At 43.4% G+C, this 15,000-nt stretch overlaps 1 long non-coding RNA gene and 1 pseudogene across 1 annotated transcript in view; both read right to left on the minus strand.

Annotated features, from left to right (window-relative positions):
- LOC110165234 (NLR family CARD domain-containing protein 3-like) overlaps positions 1 to 7,065 on the minus strand; it is a 7,833-nt pseudogene extending 768 nt beyond the window's left edge.
- Positions 7,066 to 7,233: 168 nt separating this feature from the next.
- Positions 7,234 to 15,000, minus strand: part of LOC129410353 (uncharacterized) — a 12,550-nt gene continuing 4,783 nt past the window's right edge. The window contains exons 2-4 of the long non-coding RNA XR_008632838.1: positions 8,668 to 8,789; positions 7,372 to 7,469; positions 7,234 to 7,303 (exon numbers count right to left, since the gene is read on the minus strand). This is a non-coding gene — a long non-coding RNA (uncharacterized LOC129410353). The remainder of the gene's footprint in view (positions 7,304 to 7,371; positions 7,470 to 8,667; positions 8,790 to 15,000) is intronic.

Consider the following 15,000-nt stretch of genomic DNA (forward strand, 5'->3'; position numbering starts at 1 on the left):
CACAAAACATGTCTGAACATTTGAACATTTCTAATGAGATGGTTGGGGCTGTTTGCATGTTTGTGGTGTGTTCCAGTCCGGGTGCAGGAGGAGAGCGCAGCAGCAGAATGTGACAAAGCAACCCAAATAAAATGTCTTGCAACCCACCTGAGGGTCGCGACCCAGTCTTTGGGAAACAATGCTTTAGTGTTTAGTTAGTTAGTTATATGTGGACCATTCACACTTCTGTTCACAGCTCACCTACATATCAGTGTATGTCCAGTGACAAGTGCACAGCCACTATAGTCACTTTACAGCAGGCCAGTGTAAGAGAAAACAGCCAGTTTATGTGTGCTGCTACTACTACTACTACTACTACTACTACTACTACTACTACTACTAGATTTAGACCTATAGCTAGCGATATGTCTCCACAGTGGCAGAGTTAACAGTCTGGGGGCTCTAGGCGAACTTGAGTTTGGAGCCCTCAATATAATGCACTGTTTTGTTTGGTTTTTTTTTAAATATATATTTATTGTCTGTTTTTTCCCATTGTTCTTGAGACACGCACATCTCTATTTGAATTAGGGTGGACTGAAACTTATTCGGTCGCCCACTAGAAAACTAGAGCTGAAAGTAGTTTTATTTTTTTGCTCGTACATTTACATTTTTGTTTACATCCATTATAAATAATTCTGTTCAAATCAGGGTCAAGCTGACTAGTCCATTCTAACATGAAGGGGGGATGCTTTGACAATTAAAATAGATAAACTAGACCATTAGGTACGGTTTTGATGTTGTTTTTTTGTTTAAATGTAAACTACTGAGAGAAAAATCCAATTGCTCTGAGACCTCGGCCATAAGTGGTAATGACAAGGGTCATATTTGGAGGCCCCTCCAGGTTTGGGGGCCCTAAGCGGCCGCCTTCTTTTGCCTAATGATAGCACTGCCTCTGTGTCTCCAAGTGCCCATATAGGCCAATAATATCAGCCAGACTCTAACTGTTAATAAAAGTAAATAAACTGTTTAAGTAAAAACATTTGGTGATTAAGTGTAACACATAAACTCTACTTGTGAAGCCAAAACAAAACACATTTGATATGATACAACTGTCAGCATAAAACTTTTCTCAAAAGAAAATGATGGGGTTATAAATGTATTCTTACAAATAGAGTTTGTTGGAACAAATGAGTGAATGTAGCTCATGATCCACCTGGGATCAAACTGAGGCCTAGTATCAGCGAACTGAGAGTGAAAAACAACTATGAATGACTCTATTTAGTATTTCATTTAGATACTTTCTCTTAATCTAAAGGAGCACACAGAGACACTGAGGAGCCAGAAGACCAGAGAGTAAACCCAGGGAGCAGAGGCTGAGTGAATGTGGTGTTGAAGGTGTGGAGGTGGGTCAGTTGGTCAGAGGAGACTGTGTAGAAGGACAGAGAGCCAGCAGGACAGTCCACAAACACTCCTACTCTCCCAGAAGACGAGGACCAGGGCTGAGGGAGGTGGGTTTGGTTGTTATTATGCAAAACAGAGAGACGATCTTTAGAACAGACCAGACTCCAGGACTGATCATTGCCTCCAAACAAACTGTCAACACTGTCTCCTTTTCTTGTGATTCTTCTGTAAGACACTGAGACATAAACCCATCCTCTCCACTGGACCTCCCAGTAACAGCGACCAGTCAGACCAGTGGAACACAGAATCTGAGGCCAGTGGTCAAATCTGTCCTGATGATCTGGATACGACTTCTCCTCTGTCACATTTGTCACCTTCTTGTTGTTGTCAGACAGCTTGTGTTCTCTGTGAGCTGTGTTTGGATCCAGAGTGAGATCACAGAAATCTGACGGAGAGAAAACACAACACAGCAGCAGTTAGTCCCATGTGGAGACCCACATTTCATTTTATGATTGTATGATATGTATGATTGTTCATTATTTTTGATGTTTGTTATTTTTATATTAAAGTATTTTTATCTAGTTTTTATATTTATAGTATTTTTGTTATTATTTTATTTATTAATCATTGCACTCTTATATTTGTCTAATATTTAGACGGACTGTACACGTACGTTATCTAAGTCTGCTGGACGACACTAAACGGTGACTGTGCCTGAGTCATATTAGCAGAATCATCATCACTACTGTTGTTTGTTTTTGATTTAGGTCTGAGGATGGACTTGTAAATTGCAAGTCCATCCTCATCCTCAGATTAATCGTTGCAGCCGTATGCCAAAGTAATTGGAAAAAAATAAAAATAAATAAATAAATACATAATAATAATAATAATAATAATAATAATAATAATAATAATAATAATGAACAACAACAACAACAAAACGTAAATGGTGTGTGTCTTATATGTGTGTAATCCCTCATGGTCCAGGTAGGTTCATAGTGGTCCGTGTGTGTATAGTCTCTGTGCTTCTATGTGCTCTCAAGATCATTCTAAAGACACTCAGGAAAGACTCATTTCTGACCTTTGAATGTTTTTAGTGTTGATACTTGCTGAGGGAGTATCTGGTTTCAGTAGTTTTGTTATGGATTACTATCTGATCTTTGATACTTTTGACAGCCATAGTTCTGATGGGGCTTGGTGCTCACAGGCGGTGAGACATGTGTCTCTGTGTGTCAGGAGCTTGTTCACAGCAGCTGCTTCTGCTTTTGTTTGAGCTGAAACATGAGTGCAGTTCCACAGCTCCAGACTGGACTCTTCAGAATCTGCTTTAAGAACAATTCTGGATGTAGTCATGGACACAGCTGTGGACCACACAGCCAGAGGTTTCTCACACAACAATAGATATTTTATGTGAAGACTCCATTTCCCATCATGCACTGGGTCTATGTGTCTGTTTCAAATGGAGTTAAGTCAACACTTACACTTTCTGAGTCCTGGTGCTAACCTCTCAGCTCCAGCATACTCCAGTCTGAAACAAACAACATCGGACAGAAACATTGAGCTGTGATAAAGTCACATTTGTAAAACTTCTTTTGATGTTTTTATGACCACTTATCAAAATCATAGCATAAAAAGATATGCAATACATGTGATGTTTTAAACTAACTAAGACAATGATTTGTGTAAGACCACATGTATGTCACCTTCTAATGAAGCCTTTTCTGTTCTCCATGTTCACTAGTGCTTTCTATTGTTTTAGGAGCTCCCCTTTAGTTTATAGACACAGGTCAAAGTTCATATCACTGCTGACAGAAAAAGTCTCAGTGCAGCTTAACATGAGGTCTGGTCAGGTGGTGTCTGCAGATCTAGAGTCAGGACAGATTGAGGAGCGTAACAGCCTCAGGACAAAAGACTCCTCTGTGTCCTGAAGCATCAGAGGAGCCTCTAGGCGGAGCCAGGTGAACTCTGATGACAAGAGGAAAGCTTCTACTAAGCTTCTTACGCCTCATTTACACCAGCTCTGTCACGTCTCCAGTCCAAGGCCCGTGTGTCTCCTATAACAATTAGAATGTGTTTCACACCGCTGTGTCACATCTCCGATACACAAGCAGTCTATTCTGATGGATGCTGCAGCAATATGAATGATTTTGAACCAGCCGTTTATGGACAGAAAAACAGTCTATTTTCACTAGGGGATGGGAACTGTGCAATGAGTGGAGTGTGCAATATTTAGTTGTTTGGCCCTGTGACCCCAGCCCTTTGGGATGATGGATGAAAATCAATCAATCAATCAGTAAATATGGGACCTTTCATTCTCTCTTTTCTAATGCACCAAAAACAGAGATGAATGTCAACACCGACCCACTTAGCTGGCCAAAATGTTTTGCTCGTGTCTCTCCTGAACATAATTCAGGATTGATCACATACATTAAAGCTGTGGAATGTTTAAAAAAGCCAGAGCCAGCCGTGTGCTTGTGGAGGCGGTGTCCTCTACAAGCACACGACTTTACTTTCTACTTTGACTTCACAGCACGACGGTGGAGCACCTGCTGAATGCAGAGGAGAAAGCAGTTTGTGAAACGTTGGTTTGTGGATTTACAAAGAACAGCAGATGTAGGAGCAAAGGATGAGCAGAGGAGCGGCCAGAGGAGTGGAGATAGAGCGGAGGAGTGGACAGAGGAGTTAAGGATGTGCGGAGGAGGAGAGCGCAGCTCACACCTGACTGAGGCGAGTCTTCTACATCACAGATAGGCTACATCATGTTGTTAAATGTTTTATACAGCATATTTACAGCTTGAGTGCATTAAAAGAAAGGTTTTTAGAATAACCAGACACATCCCTGACACACACTCAGTGTACACTGGAATGCATGAAACTGTCATGCGGCAGATGCACGTTTCACGCAGCAGAGTTGGTGTAAATGAAGGATTACTCTGCTCCATCTATTCTGATATTCCTTATATGAAGCTAGTCTGTCTTTCAACTAACAAAAAAACATGCAATCAAGCACTGATTAAAAGTCTGCATCATTTGGATTTAGGAAGTGAATATTATATTATAATAATGTAGAATAAAAACAAAGAATGAACATATTATTCATTAAGTATGTTCTTTTTATAATAAAGTGGTCCATACCTGAGCGTGTCCAGTGTGCAGTGGGGGTCCTCCTGTAGAGCACACAGGAGCTTTACTCCTGTTTCTCCTGGATGGTTGTAGCTCAGGTAAAGTTCTCTCAGATGGGAGGGGTTGGACCTCAGAGCTGAGGCCAGAGAAGCACAGCCTTCCTCTGAGAGCAGACAACCTGACAGTCTGAGGACACAGATTATTTGGAATCAGTCAATTCATTAGAAACATTCAACCATTCAGACATTAATTTTTTATCAAATATAAATCTCCAATGCAAAATCAAACAGGTTATGTAACAATAGTGAAAAATATTAACCACTCTGACCCGAGTTGTTCCAGTTTACAGTGAGGACTCTTCAGTTCAAAACACAACATCTTCAACCCTGAGTCCTTCAAGTCGTTGTCACTGAGGTCAAGGACTGTCAGACTAGAGGACTGGGAGCTGAGGACTGAGGACAGAGCTTCACAGCTTCTCTCTGACAGGTTACAGCTGCTCAGTCTGGAGACAGAAAACATTGTTTCCATTGAAATTGAATCAAACCATCCTCTGTTAAACAAAGGTTACTCACAGGGCTTTGTTGGAGGCCTTGACCACTGGCATTAGCTTCAGGAGAGCCTCCTCTGAAGCAGAGTATTTCTTCAGCTCAAACTTCTCCAGATCTTCTTCTGATGACAGTAAGATAAAGGCCAGAGCTGACCACTGAGCAGGAGACAGTCCACCTTCAGACAGATGTCCTGAGCTCAGGTACTGTTGGATCTGCTCCACCAGAGAACGATCATTCAGTTCATTCAGACAGTGGAGCAGGTTGATGCTCCTCTCTGCAGACACATCCTCACTCAGCTTCTTCTTGATGTATTCAGCTGTTTTCTGATGGGTCTGGGAGCTACTTCCTGTCTGTGTCAGCAGACCTTGTAGAAGGCTCTGATTTGTTGACAGTGAAAGTCCCAGGAGGAAGCGGAGGAGCAGGTCCAGGTGTCCATTTGGACTCTGTAAGGCCTCATCCACAGCTGTCTGGTGAAGATGCTTTAGTTTTCTTTTTACACTGAACCTTGTAGACTTATGTGTTTTCTCTGAGAGCAGGTTGATCCCAGTGTTGATGAAGGTCTGATGGACGTGAAGAGCAGCCAGAAACTCCTGAACACTCAGATGGATGAAGCAGTAGACCTTGTCCTGGTACAGGCCTGGCTCCTCTCTAAAGACCTGTGTGAACACTCCGGAGTACACTGAGGCCGCTGCAGCGTCCAGCCCACACTCGCTCAGGTCACTCTCGTAGAAGATCAGGTTTCCTTTCTGCAGCTGCTCAAAGGCCAGTTTCCCCAGAGACTCCACCATCTTCTTGGTCTCTGGACTCCAGTGTGGGTCTGTCTCAGATGCTCCTTCATATTTGATGTTCTTGGCTTTGGTCTGAACCACCAGGAAGTGGATGTACATCTGAGTCAGGGTCTTGGGCAGCTCTCCTCTGTCTCTGCTTTTCAACAGATGCTCCAGGACTGCGGCAGCGATCCAGCAGAAGATCGGCAGGTGGCACATGATGTGGAGGCTTCTGGACGTCTTGATGTGGGAGATGACGACTGTGGCCTCATCTCTGAACCTCTTCCTGAAGTACTGCTCCTTCTGTGGGTCGGTGAACCCTCTGACCTCTGTCACCATGGAGACGCACTTAGCAGGGATCTGATTGGCCGCCGCGGGTCGTGTGGTTATCCAGAGGCGAGCGGAGGGAAGCAGGCTCCCCCTGATGAGGTTCACCAGCAGCACGTGCACTGAGGCGGACTCTGTGGGGTCGGTCAGGGCCTTGCTTTTGTTGAAGTCCAGAGGAAGTCTGCACTCGTCCAGACCGTCAAAGATGAAGAGCACCTGGAGGTCTTCAAAGCTGCAGAGTTCTGCTTGTGTTTGACTAAAGAAGTGATGAACAAGTGTCACCAAGCTGAAGCTTCTCTCCTTCAGCACATTGAGTGCTCTGAAAGTGAACGGGAACAGCAGCTGTATGTCCTGGTTGGCTTTGCCTTCAGCCCAGTCCAGAGTGAACTTCTGAGTGAGCACTGTTTTCCCGATGCCAGCCACTCCCTTTGTCAGCACTGTTCTGGTGGCTCCATGTGTGTGAGCTGGGCCTTTAAACATGTCTTCACATGTGATGGTTGTCTCTGCTGGGCCTGGTTTCCTGGAGGCTGTTTCCATGTGTCTGACCTCATGTTCCTGGTTGACCTCTGAAGACCCTCCCTCTGTGATGTAGAGCTCTGTGTAGATCTGATTCAGAAGGGTGGGGTTTCCTGCTTTAGCAATGCCCTCAAACACACACTCAAACTTCTGCTGCAGGTTAGACTTCAGTTTACGCCGATAAACTCCAGAATAACTCCCTGAATGAAGACAACAGATACAGACCTGAGTCTCAGAGAAGATAAAATGACTGTGAGCACCTTGTTAAATGTGTTAAATGGTCCTACTGCTCCACAGACGCTCAGCCAGCTCCTTCTGCTTCATCCTCCTCAGGAAGTTCAGTGTGATCTTGAGAACAGCCTCACTGCTGCTCTTCTGCTCTTCATCCTCATCCTCCACAGGCTCTAAACATTCTGGGTAATCTGCACTCAGAACCTTGTGGAGCTTCTTCAGCTCTTTCTGGACAAAAGTGAAGATGTCCTCCTCCAGAAGCTGAACAGACACATTATAAACAACACAAATACAGTGTCAGATCTGTGTGAAACATTTCTAAACTTTAATGAATGACAGACCTTAAATATGGAGTCCAGCTGTGTCTGATGGTGCTGACCACTGGAGACCTCTAGATCTGTCTGCTCCACTCTGTGAAAGAGACACATTAAACTCTCATTTCAGTTCTATTGTTTAATTCAACAATTGTGGAAACTCACGGCTCTATTGCAAAACAATGGGAGGTCTCATAGAATGGTCACTCTTGAAGGACTCACAGCTGGGACCAGGTTCAGACGGAGGATGTTTCTGCTGAATCCTGAGACACAGAAGAAAACACACTTCAGTCACAATAAAACACATGGGACAGTTATGAGTCAGGTCAGTTAGTTCAGGAGCTTCTACAAAGTGCTCATGAGCCACCGTGCGGAGGAAACTCATTTTGAGCGCTTGGATTCGTGATCTCGTCCTTTTTGGCATTACCCAGAGATGAGGACAGGAACAAAGACTGACCAGTAAATCACACAACAGTTTGATACAGTGACCGCATCACCGCAGACACTGCACCAATCTGCCTGTCAATCTCACGTTCCATCCTCCCCTCACTCGTGAACAAGACCCCGAGATACTTGAACTCCTCCACTTGAGGATCACCCCTAATTCTGACCATAAATACAATGAACAGAACCGGTGATAAAGGGCAGCCCTGGCGGAGTCCAACATGCACCGGGAACAGGTCTGACTTACTGCCGGCAATGAACACAGCTCCTGCTCCGGTCATACAGGGGCCGGACAGCCCTTAGCAAAGGACCCCGGACCCCATACTCCCAGAGCACCCCCCACAGGACACCACGAGGGACACGGTCGAATGCCTTCTCCAAGTCCACAAAACACATGTGGACTGGTTGGGCAAACTCCCATGAACCCTTGACCACTCGATGGAGAGTGTAGAGCTGGTCCAGTGTTCCACGACCAGGATGAAAACCACACTGCTCCTCCTGAATCCGAGGTTCGACTATCGGCCGGATTCTCCTCTCCAGTGCCCTGGCATAGACCTTACACTTGAATGGTAACACTTGAATAAAACTTTGATCACAAAGTTCAGAAAGGTCAGTTCTTGGTCTCTGATTTTAAAACTAAATATCTCCCAAAAATTGTGACTTATATGTTTTTTTCTTCTTCATTACACATGTTTTGGTTGGTGCGATTTCTACTCCGGAGTGAATAATATGGTATAATTTGATTTCTGGAACTGTCAGATAATTGAAATGAACTTAAAATAATAAAATCTGTGATATAATTTCTTGCAGATTTTTATACCTGTACATGTGTTAAGGAGAAAAACAAAACAAAAAAAAAAAACAACAACACAATGTAGCAATGACAAAAACCACTGAAGACTAAAAGCAGTTCATCCACACTAAAATGACAAATATGCTCCTGGTGTTTTTGGTTGTCAGATTTCCTTTGTTCATGTAACACGAAACAATCAGACTGAATCACTGGCTCAGACTTACCGTGGACCAGACTTTGTAAAATTGCTCAGTCTTCTAATAGATGCTTCCAGCGCCGCCCTGCTGGTGGTCAGAGGGTCTGCGTCCTCTCTGTGCTCTCTCTGATCCATGCTCAGTCCAGAGTCCTGCAGAATGACATCAGAGTTTAGCCCCGCCCACTGCTCACATTGTTTCTTGTTCATTTTTGTTGATGCCTGTTAGTTGTGACCGAACTATCATTACAACTTATGGGGTCTCAAAAAAATAATGCCGATAATGTTGGCAGTTCTTGTTGAAATAACCTCAGATTTTCAAAGAATGTATCGAAACAGATCAAAATTTTATATTGAATATTTTATTTTTGTTTTCAGGTTGAGCTGTTCACTCCCGTTCTCGCCTCTTTTAATGTTGGTACCAGATCCTTTAGCCCTGCATAATCAGCCAAACTCTGCACATTTTTGGGATCAAGTCCAAATTTATTTGCCAGTTGATGAAGTTTTTCCAAATGGTACATTGAAGCTGCACGGTCTTGAGTGAGTGTGTGCAGCAGATTCAAAGATGCAAAAAGACTTCTCTTTGGGAGTGAACGGCTCAACCTGAAAACACAACAAAAATAAAACATTAAATATAAAATCTTGATTCGTTTTTATACATTTAGTGAAAATTTGAGGTTATTTCAACAAGAATTACCAAAATTATTGGTCTGTGACACTGTGTATATATATATATAAAAAAAAAAGATTCAAAAACTCTTTTTAGTAATATTAAATTGGAAATGTCACATCACACAAATAAATATTGGTAGAAAAGGCAAACTCCAAATCTAGAAAAGTCACCGCTGCACTGAACCACACAATCTGCTTTATAGATCCTACCTGCAGCTAGAATCTAAGCACGTAAACCCACGTCACGTCACGCCCCTCACACCTCCACCTCACCATAAAAGAACAGACCACGCCCCCTCACACCTCCACCTCACCATAAAAGAACAGACCACGCCCCCTCACACCTCCACCTCACCATAAAGAACAGACCACGCCCCCTCACACCTCCACCTCACCATAAAAGAACAGACCACGCCCTCTCCACACCTCCACCTCACCATAAAAGAACAGACCACGCCCCCTCACACCTCCACCTCACCATAAAAGAACAGACCACGCCCCCTCACACCTCCACCTCACCATAAAAGAACAGACCACGCCCCCTCACACCTCCACCTCACCATAAAAGAACAGACCACGCCCTCTCCACACCTCCACCTCACCATAAAAGAACAGACCACGCCCCCTCACACCTCCACCTCACCATAAAAGAACAGACCACGCCCCCTCACACCTCCACCTCACCATAAAAGAACAGACCACGCCCTCTCCACACCTCCACCTCACCATAAAAGAACAGACCACGCCCCCTCACACCTCCACCTCACCATAAAAGAACAGACCACGCCCTCTCCACACCTCCACCTCACCATAAAAGAACAGACCACGCCCCCTCACACCTCCACCTCACCATAACAGGACAGACCACGCCCTCTCCACACCTCCACCTCACCATAAAAGGACAGACCACGCCCCCTCACACCTCCACCTCACCATAAAAGGACAGACCACGCCCTCTCCACACCTCCACCTCACCATAAAAGAACAGACCACGCCCCCTCACACCTCCACCTCACCATAAAAGAACAGACCACGCCCCCTCACAACTCCACCTCACCATAAAAGGACAGACCACGCCCCCTCACACCTCCACCTCACCAAAGAACAGACCACGCCCCTCACACCTCCACCTCACCATAAAAGGACAGACCACGCCCCCTCACACCTCCACCTCACCATAAAAGGACAGACCACGCCCCCTCACACCTCCACCTCACCATAAAAGGAGCATGTAACGTGACTGGTGAATGAGATTTCCCAAAACATGAGCCGATAATCAGTGGGTTTGACCGAGACACGCGGGACAGAGGGAAGAGGACGCTCCACGCAGCACCACGTGATCACGACAAAGACTTAACCAAGGTTTAACAAATAAACACAAAACTAAAAGTGACAACAATTACTTATTTGTTCATTTAATAATATTTCATCATATTTAGGCAGCACATCTTTGCAGTAAAGCCCCTGTGTTTTCTTGCTGTTTCAAGAGTTTATCACTATATTTTTAAGTCTGCATATGTGTGGGTGTGGCGACTGGCACTGTTTATGCACATTTATACATGTAGATACTGCACGCTCTGATCTGAATGGTAAAATTATGAGCACATGCAAGAGATTCAGATGCCCTCCTCTGGAGAGTGAAAGGAGCGAGGGAAGGATACGAGGATGCAAGGACACAGATTTAGCAAGAAACACATCAGACACATGTCAGGCACTGTTATTCTGACAATAAAAGTCCACACCAAACATCCAAACTCTGCTCACCTCTGTGAGTGCGGATCTGGGTCTGACCTCTGTGAGTGTGGGTCTGACCTCTGTGAGTGTGGGTCTGACCTCTGTGAGTGTGGGTCTGACCTCTGTGAGTGTGGGTCTGGATCTGACCTCTGTGAGTGTGGGTCTGACCTCTGTGAGTGTGGGTCTGGATCTGACCTCTGTGAGTGTGGGTCTGGGTCGGGACGGGCAAGAGCAGCTCTCCTTTTCAAGAGTTCCCCAATACACAAAAATGTAGGATTCGGGTCAGGTTCAGACAGTAGGCTTCGTGTCACGTGACTCGGGCCACTCTGGCACTCGGTGCGTAAAGAAAAAAGTAAAAGTGTTAAAGTTGCATTCATTAAACCAAAAGCCTGGCTCCTGCTGCGTCCATGGGAAGAGTTTTCTCTTTCCTCTCTGTGTTGGGTCACAGCCACAGACTGTGGGAGACTCTGCTCTGCACCGGGAATCTTGCTGCGCTCATGCACAAGTTTCAAATGTATAATATTGTGGAGAATAATGAGTGGAATAAACAGCCCTTCTCCATGTTTTGGCGAACAAACACTTAAATGCACAAATCTGAAGGTCATTCTTTTATATACATGGATTTTCTGATGAATTCCTGATCAATCTCTTCCTCAAACTCTGTTCACCTCTGCTTCTCTCCACAAGTGTCGCTTTTTCCCAGTGTCTCCAGACTTTGTGTAGAGCTTACAGGAGGTCCCGAGCTGCCGTAGAAATAAGCAAAGAGCTGCGCTTAGGATGAGTTTCATAAATCCTGCGGTTGGCGTAAAGAGCGCCTACGCAAGGATTTGGGTGTGTCGCGATTTAAAAATGAGGCCCCTGGACAATGTTTTACAAATCAAGATGTTTCGACCTCTATCAGAAAGAACCAAGAGCAAGGGGTTTCTGTCTCATGTGTCTGGCCTGTCTGAAAATTACAAAAGATTTTTAGACACAATGGACTCCCAAGACACTTAAACTGGGAGGAGTGTTGTATTGGAGAAACCAACACGACCACTAAACTACAGAACAAACAGAACTTAAACAAAGAAGATCATTACACTATAGAACAAAAAGAACTTAAACAAAGACCATTATACTATAGAAAAAAGAGAACTAAAAAATGGGACAAAAGATAATCAGATAATCATCAACCGAGGGGAAGGGTGTTACATGGCAGGTGTTTCTGAAAAACTACAGAGGATTTTCAGGCAACATGAGATCCCAGACTATTTCAAACCTACAAACACTTTAAGACAGAAACTGGTCGACCCAAAGGACAAAGCCCTGGATCCTGGACGAGTTTGATGGCGGACATATTCATTGGTGTATTATAATACCACCTTCATACATCTTGAGAACATCATCTGTAGTTTTAATATTTGTGCTGTGTAAATATTCTGTTAACATATAAAGTCTTCTAACCATTCCATTTTACACTGGTGTCTTTTTACTTTTTACTATGAAATGCTCTCTCTCTCATCATACAGTCCAAAACTCATTTTCATGGTATAGCTCAGGGGTCACCAAACTTTTTTCTCTGGGGGCCACATTATGGCTCCTGACTGTGATGGGGGCCGGGGTCGGGTCAGCTGTTTAACAGAATTATATGACCCTGACGACGCAGATTTTATATTTTTTTAAAACACCACACTTTCTTCAGTCGTTTACTGATCTTGGACAAACTCTGCTCTCTGTCAACTGTTTGTACTTTAACACCAGTCATTTAACTGTCCTTAACTGCACTACAGTACTCTGCACTACAGTACTCTGTACTACTGCAACTACAGTACTCTGTACTCTGCACTACAGTACTCTGCACTACATACTCTGCACTACAATACTCTACTACTACTCTGCACTACAGTACTCTGTACTACAGTACTCTGCACTACAGTACTCTGTACTACAGTACTCTGCGCTACAGTACTCTGTTGCATTGAACGTGCGTTGACTGTCACTGTTTGATCTTGAAACAAAAACTTTCCAAACTCCAATAAATGCACAGTAAATTTGAGTATTTTATTTTTCATTTATAAATGCTTATTTGACTGATTGCAGTTGTCCCTGCGAGGCGCATGTGACCTCCTGGTGCATCACTCTTCCAGGATGTCTCTAGTACTTAAACTCTGTAGGTGAAGCTGGAGGTGAGGTGTCCTCCTCCCCTGTGAACCACCTGCTCTTGCTGTGTGCATGATGCTCTCGTCCTGCTGGGTGACCTTTTATTAAGTATGTTTTATGTTGCTGTTTAATTGTGCTTCTTTTGGATGTTTTGTATTGATCAGTGTCTGCCTGGGAGGACACCTTTTTCACCCCGCCTCTTTTACTTTTATTTTTCTTCTGACTGTGTGTTTTTTTTTTTTTTTTTTGCTCCTCCTTCACATATTTGCATGTTTTAGTTTTCCTGTAGTTTGTGTTTATTTGTGTGTGTATGCATATGTGTGTGTGTGTGTGTGTGTGTGGAGTGTGGTAAACGCTCTAGCCCGTAAAAATCTAGGCCTCTGCCACGTGCACCAGTGGCCAGTTAACCCTGACTATTTTAACATTGTTTGTCTTAGCCAAGATATTTTTAGCCTGAATATGAATAATAATTATTTTTTTTCCATAAACTTGAGGTTACAAATTATTATTATTTATTTAATTTTATTTTTGACTCTGTCTCTCTTTTACCATTCACTGTATAATCAATAATTTACACTTCGGTTACACCTGACTAACGTCTAAATTAAGACGTGGAGCTAAACTTGTTTGGTGAGTGTAGCACACGGAGCTGCTCTCCAGTGTTTCACCTGACACCCTCCTTCCAGGGAACATGTGCTAAGACAAAAGGAATAGAGAAGGAAATATTTGGGAATTGCCCAACAATAGCCTCAATAAACCAGTCAAACCAGTCACAAGAGAATGACGCACTCAGCAGCTCTGGAGGAAACGTGGCCACGCCTTAAGAAGCCTAACTAGTATCACCTGCATGAAAAATCACTACAAATCTAGATCAAGCATAAAAATTATTCAGTTGTCATAGTACATCATAGTACAATAGTAAATTCAGAACATTTGTTAAAAAAACAAACAAACAACAAAAACAAACAAACAAACAAACAAATGTGAAAGTATGTCAAATTATAATGAGATTAATGACATAAATAGGCCAATGTTTTTTTGTTTTTTTTTTGTTTTACAGCAGGGGTGTCAAACTCATTTTGGTCCGGGGGCCGTATCCAACCTACTTTGATCCTAAAGGGGCCGGATCAGAAAACCCATGGCATATTCATCCCAAAAATAGCAGTATGTTCAAATTGTTTGTTCAATTTGTAAAGAGAAACGCAAATCTATTACAGAAATCTTTTTTTAATTGATGAACTCTTTCTTAAAAAAAAAAAAAATCATAATATTATGAACAACATGAAACTTTAAGAAAAATGCAATTAACTTGTATGCAAATAGGAATAAGTAAATTTTTCTTGGGAAATCCTGCACTCGGCTCCACTTTTCTCATGTTGGACATTTTTCTGATGAGGGGTCACGGTCAACAGTCAAAACTATCGTCCTTTAAGGGCGTTTGGAAAGAGACAAGTCTTCATTTGTGCTGCTCTGGTGGGAGGGGCCACGTACAGAGATGCTGGAGACACTGCTGTGATAAACACCACAGAAAATTAACAAGATTTTAATAGGAAATATCATTAAAATATTTTAGTAGAAAATCAGCCGAGGGCCAGATTAAAGGTCTTGGAGGGCCGGATCTGGCCCCCGGGCCGTATGTTTGACACTCCTGGTTTACAGGATTACGAGTGCTAGCTAGACTGTTTCATGTTTTGCACAGTCCTGGATCACTCTGTTCTTTGGTGCGTTTTTGAAGGAGGCCAAGATTCTGGCAATGAGAAGTCTGAAGGACTTGGACAAGTATCAGTGATTGTAATGTACCACATCAAGATAATAAATG

The sequence above is a fragment of the Boleophthalmus pectinirostris genome, unplaced genomic scaffold, assembly GCF_026225935.1.
Source record: "Boleophthalmus pectinirostris isolate CB_2022bp ecotype Guang Dong unplaced genomic scaffold, ASM2622593v1 HiC_scaffold_22, whole genome shotgun sequence".
Classification (NCBI taxonomy): domain Eukaryota; kingdom Metazoa; phylum Chordata; class Actinopteri; order Gobiiformes; family Gobiidae; genus Boleophthalmus; species Boleophthalmus pectinirostris.